General features: G+C 38.0%; 1 pseudogene; it reads right to left on the bottom strand.

Annotated features, from left to right (window-relative positions):
• Positions 1–823: 823 nt before the first annotated feature.
• Positions 824–1,448, bottom strand: LOC147998013 (olfactory receptor 5B2-like; annotated as a pseudogene).
• Between the last annotated feature and the right edge of the window lie 5,299 nt (positions 1,449–6,747).

The raw sequence follows: 6,747 nt of genomic DNA on the forward strand, positions 1-6,747 counted from the left end.
CCAAAATGGAATTCTATTTTTCTTTCATTATACACATAAAGACCCAAGATTCTAATTTTATTTTATTGGGGAATAACAACCAGTATCTAATTTTCTAACACTAGCTGACCTTTTATATTAGTCTTCTGTCACTTGTAAACTCACTTATTTTCCTTTATAATGTGTGCATGCATGCAGATGTGTTTGTGTGTGTGTGTGTGTGTGTGTGTGTGTGTGTGTGTGTTTGTGTTTATCTGAAACTATGATGTTGATTTTGAGAATCACCTGGCTGAAATTCTTTTCCAACATCCTGTTAGAAATCATAAAAGGGAAGAATGATTACTCCTGTTCCAAAATCATAGGCGCTGGGTGCCCAAATCTGACATGTGGACTGACCAAATGGTACACAAAGCAGAGTCTAACAATTCACTCCCCTGAGAACTACTTAGGAGTTCCAGTCCAGTGAAATGAATTTACATGTACTGAGGAATATGGAATTGTAGCAAAATGAGCTGAGATCACTTGGAAGTATTTCTTGGAAGATCTCCAAATAGTTAAGAAAGGATACAGAGAACTTTCAAGGACCCTGAGACATTAGCATGTGGTTTAAACTCTGCCCAGATCAAAATATTTAAGTACTGGACTAATCTACTAAACTTGTTTAATAGTAATCGTACTTTACCACTGTTTGCAATTAAGAATGGTGGTGAATGTAGAGAACACTCTAAAACAAAGTTATGTTTCTAAAAGTTTGTTTCAAGACAGCCAGAAAGAGCACAGTGGTTTTGTTTTCTTTCTTTCACAGACTATGCACCTTTTTGAAAAAGCACTTTGTGATCCTCAATTACCTATTTGTTATCACAACTTTCTTCAGACCCAGAGTTTTTCTCAATGCAGCCTTGACTTCTTGTTTATTTAGGCTTTAGATGATGGTGTTCAGCATGAATGTCACTGCTGTATAGACCAAGAGATTATCAACTCCTGATGGGTGATTAGATTTGGGCCTCAAGTAGTTTTGTCCCAAACCTACAGGGCATCCCATTCTCCATGAAATAATTGCCAAATGGACACACAGACCGCGACTCATTTGGGTTGCATAGTGAAGCTGGGCCATACGCTGGGCAAAGGCATGGGTGCCAATATGCATCACTCAGTTATACCAAAAAGTGTGAAGAAAAACATCTGTGTGGTACATCCCTCCTGAGAGAGTCGTAAGTACAAGGCTCTCCACACCTTAGGTGTGACAAAGCCCATGTAACCAATTTCCAGGATACATAAGTTCACCAGAAAGAAGTACATTGGGGTGTGTAGAGATGGACTGGTGAAGATAGCTAAGGCAATGAGAGAAGAATGTGGGTGAACAGAAGGAAGCATTCTCCAGGGACCTCAGAGAACTTGGCATTTGCAAAGCATTTGACAGTCAAGCCCTTCTCCTGCCACAAAGAGCAATTGACATAATTGACACTCATCTCCAGAAACACAGAACAGTAAGCAATTTTTAGGATTATTGTAGATGAGAGATATTAATTTTTTAGTATTTTAAAGCCTCAGTTACTTCAGAGTCAAAGTCAGTCTGCAGTTACAAAAATCAAAGCTTAGAAAAGATTTTTTTCTCACATAATTTCTTATCTTATACTTTCTTAACACCAGGGAATTTTTCAAAGTGTGCTAAGCATTGAGCCAAGTGTCCAAATATTTACAAAAGAATTTGGAAACATGTAGTCCTGGACTAATGATGCTCAGGCGGAAGATTTATCTTCGGTTTAAGTTCAGTTTTACAGGCTGTATAAGCTATCATTCAAATGAAGGAAAAGAAAACCTTGAGTGTATCTCGATTTTTACACATTCTTATCATTAACTAGTTATCAATGTTATACAGAAAAACTGATCCACCCACTCATCTCTATGCTTTCCTGATGCCACAGGTATAGTCTCTCCAACCACCCTGTGTGTGTGTGTGTGTGTGTGTGTGTGTTTGTGTGTGTGTGTGTGTGTGTTGGGCCCAGATTTTACTCTGTTTGCCATTATGAATATTCAAACCCACATAATAAAGTTATCATTTCCTCAAGACTCATCATTTTTGAAGATGAATTAAAATCAAATAATCATTGGATAAATAAATAATTACTGGTTTACATACATAAATTTAAAGGCAGTGAACATCTAGATGTCTGCACAATAATGATGTGGACAGAAACAAATCTTAAGAAGTGTAAAATGAGCCATGAAAGAGAAGAAGGATCAACCAAACAACACCATAATTCTTCATGATGCATCGTTCAATATGGCACCTGTTATCTGTAACTTAATAGTTCCAGTCTCTTTTTTTTTTTTTGGTTCTTTTTTTTGGAGCTGGGGACCAAACCCAGGGCCTTGTGCTTCCTAGGCAAGCGCTCTACCACTGAGCTAAATCCCCAACCCCTCCAGTCTCTTTATAGAACATGTTTTCTTAGAGAGAGTATGATTGCGTAGGCTCTAAATTACTGTTTTCTTAATATTGTTCATGATATTCTATCAATCAGACTATTGATTTAAATTTAAAAAAAGAGAAAAAAGAGGTGGTGTCTTGATATGTATTCCAGGCTAACCTGAAATTCCTAGTTCCTCTCCCTCGGTCTCTTAAATGTGGGTATTGTAAGAGCAAGACATGGTGCCTTGCTTGATAGAAATTTCTTCCTATTCTTTCATCTCAACATCTTAAAATTCTACCAAATTGCCTGTATTTCTGTACACATAGTATCTATGCAGTTCATTCCTCTTTGCTCACTTTTGCATCAGGCAGCTGCTGTATTCTTGCTTGGTTACTTACATGGAAAACTGTTCAGTTCCAGCACAGCCTTGTCTGTTTTCAGATAACATCCTTCTCTTCTGTCTACAGTTAAACTCTGTATTTCACACTGTAACTGATAAAGTAGTTGTTAGCAGTGTGGTGGTGACTACATTTCACCTTGTTCAAATTGTAGCCTTATATGGATATTGAATATGGTCTGCAAAGTTCTTATCATTATTTTTACCATACTTACCAATCCGTGAGCTCTCATGTAATGAGAATTTCAAGTGTTTAGCTTATTTTGGCTCCTTAGAGATTCTGTCGGTCCCATCCCATTATATCTTCTGAAGTTCAATCTCATGTCTCTCAAGCATTGAAGATGTGTCAAACTCATTTTTCTCCCAGTTGATATCTTTTCTCTTCAAATGATATAACCTTACCTGTTTTTTTGGGGTGTGTATGTCTTTGCTGAAGTTTGGCTTTTCTTGCCAAAAAATACTTTCTCCTTACAAGGGTAGAATAGGAGATACCACCTGCCTATTAGCTTCTCTCTCTATTCACTTGATATAATGGGATTTCAGAGATTTGTGAGTAGATCAGTCACATGGTTGATCCACAAATCAAACGTGAGTTTCAGTATATCCAAATTATATATACACATGTTACCTATGTTTACAAATACCATATAAGACACACACACACACACACACACACACACATACACATGCACATGCACTCACATGTATGCCACATACACATGTGTGCCTATATATTCATGCAAAACACAGACACAGAGAAACAAAATGGAGAAAGAGCACATGGAGATTGTACATGAATTAAAATGTTAGTATAAACAAAAATGCAGGGTAACAGTATTTGTTTACATCCCATTTCACCATTAGATCACTTAAAGAAGCGACTAAGAAAAAATATATTCCCCATTGGATTGCTTCTATGTGAAATAAGTTAATTTCCCAAATCACTTAAGTTGATCTGGAGTTGAATGCTTGTCAGCTACATGAGTCAAGAGCATGTGTGCATGTCTACCAACACACATTTCAGATTTAACTTTGTGTACACTCTGTTTTGGGGAACTTCTCATCATCATACATAATTTTCGTTTCTATTCAATAATTCATCACTAGATTAATTTTCTATTGGGGATAATGAAAAAGATAGCTCCTCAAACATCAACAACAAAAGAGCAAAACAATACGTACTTTCTCATGGGGGCAGGAGACATAATCACGTATACTAGCTTATTAGATCTATTACATTAGATCTGCACCCATTCATGCAAAAGTTATAAAAATCTAAGTGTAGAGAACATGAGACAGACTTAAAGCTCTGACAATTATTAAGCAGTAGGTTTGTTGTACATAGTTGACCTCTCAGTGGACTTTGCTCTTGTAGAAAAATTACTGGAATGCAGAGGATTCTATTGTGATGGATTTCACACTTATTTTGATGTATTGTAAATATGTCTCAATTTTCAATTAAAACAAACAAATTAACAAAAACAAATAAACAACCTTCCCACAGCTAACACAGAAAATGAATACTTTTATAATTTGAAATATTTTTAAAGAAACTTCCTTTTCTTTTTTTCTGTGTGTATAATAGGGCAACATATTTATTGTTCAGAGGCATAAAGTACAGACTACTGAGAAGCTAAGATGAAATAGTTATAAACCTGTCACATTATCAAAATATTCCATTTGCATAGCAGCATGGAAAGGTCGGTATACATTGTGACCCATTTTTTTCAATTATTTTTATTTATTTAATACTTAACAATAATTCTTTGGTTTCCGGGCAAACATCCCCCTCCCCCCTCCCCTTCCTTATGGGTGTTCCCTTACCAACCCTCCCCCCATTGCCACACTCCCCCAAACAGTCTAGTTCACAGCGGGTTCAGTCTTAGCAGGACCCAGGGCTTCCCCTTCCACTGGTGCTCTTACTAGGATATTCATTGCTACCTAAGAGGTCAGAGTCCATGGTCAGTGCATGTATAGTCTTTAGGTAGTGGCTTAGTCCCTGGAAGCTCTGGTTGCTTGGCATTGTTGTACATATGGGGTCTCGAGCCCCTTCAAGCTCTTCCAGTTCTTTCTCTGATTCCTTCAACGGGGGTCCTATTCTCAGTTCAGTGGTTTGCTGCAGGCATTCACCTGTATTTGCTGTATTCTGGCTGTGTCTCTCAGGAGCGATGTACATCAGGCTCCTGTCGGTCTGCACTTCTTTGCTTAATCCATCTTGTCTAATTGGGTGTCTGTATATGTATGGGACACATGTGGGGCAGGCTCTTAATGGGAGTTCCTTCAGTCTCTGTTTTAATCTTTGCCTCTCCCTTCCCTGCCAATGGTATTCTTGTTCCCCTTTTAGAGAAGAAGTGAAGCATTCACATTTTGATCATCTGTCTTGAGTTTCATTTGTTCTAGGCATCTAGGGTAATTCAAGCATTTGGGCTAATAGCCACTTATCAGTGACTGCATACCATGTATGTCTTTCTGTGATTGGGTTAGCTCACTCAGGATGATATTTTCCAGTTCCAACCATTTGCCTACGAATTTCATAAAGCCGTTGTTATGATAGCTGAGTAATATTCCATTGTGTAGATGTACCACATTTTCTGTATCCATTCCTCTGTTGAAGGGCATCTGGGTTCTTTCCAGCTTCTGGCTATTATAAATAAGGCTGCGATGAACATAGTAGAGCACATGTCTTTTTTATATATTGGGGCATCTTTTGGGTATATGCCCGAGAGAGGTATAGCTGGATCCTCAGGCAGTTCAATGTCCAATTTTCTGAGGAACCTCCAGATTGATTTCCAGAATGGTTGTACCATTCTGCAATCCCACCAACAATGGAGGAGTGTTCCTCTTTCTCCACATCCTCGCCAGCATCTGCTGTCACTTGAGTTTTTGATCTTAGCCAATCGCACTGGTGTGAGGTGAAATCTCAGGATTGTTTTGATTTGCATTTCCCTTATGACTAAAGATGTTGAACATTTCTTTAGGTGTTTCTCAGCCATTCGGCATTCCTCCGCTGTGAATTCTTTGTTTAACTCTGAACCCCATTTTTTAATAGGGTTATTTGTTTCCCTGCGGTCTAACTTCTTGAGTTCTTTGTATATTTTGGATATAAGGCCTCTATCTGTTGTAGGATTGGTAAAGATCTTTTCCCAATCTGTTGGTTGCCGTTTTGTCCTAACCACAGTGTCCTTTGCCTTACAGAAGCTTTGCAGTTTTATGAGATCCCATTTGTCGATTCTTGATCTTAGAGCATAAGCCATTGGTGTTTTGTTCAGGATATTTTTTCCAGTGCCCATGTGTTCCAGATGTTTCCCTAGTTTTTCTTCTATTAGTTTGAGTGTGTCTGCTTTGATGTGGAGGTCCTTGATCCACTTGGACTTAAGCTTTGTACAGGGTGATAAGCATGGATCAATCTGCATTCTTCTACATGTTGCCCTCCAGTTGATCCAGCACCATTTGCTGAAAATGCTATCTTTTTTCCATTGGATGGTTTTGGCTCCTTTGTCAAAAATCAAGTGACCATAGGTGTGTGGGTTCATTTCTGGGTCTTCAATTCTATTCCATTGGTCTATCTGTCTGTCCCTGTACCAATACCATGCAGTTTTTATCACTATTGCTCTGTAATACTGCTTGAGTTCAGGGATAGTGATTCCCCCTGAAGTCCTTTTATTGTTGAGGATAGCTTTAGCTATCCTGGGTTTTTTGTTATTCCAGATGAATTTGCAAATTGTTCTGTCTAACTCTTTGAAGAACTGGATTGGTATTTTGATGGGGATTGCATTGAATCTGTAGATTGCTTTTGGTAAAATGGCCATTTTTACTATATTAATCCTGCCAATCCATGAGCATGGGAGATCTTTCCATCTTCTGAGGTCTTCTTCAATTTCTTTCCTCAGTGTCTTGAACTTCTTATTGTACATGTCTTTTACTTGCTTGGTTAAAGTCACACCGATGTTCTTTATATTA

The sequence above is a fragment of the Rattus norvegicus genome, chromosome Y (genome assembly GCF_021556685.1).
Source record: "Rattus norvegicus strain SHRSP/BbbUtx chromosome Y, alternate assembly SHRSP_T2T, whole genome shotgun sequence".
Classification (NCBI taxonomy): Eukaryota; Metazoa; Chordata; class Mammalia; order Rodentia; family Muridae; genus Rattus; species Rattus norvegicus.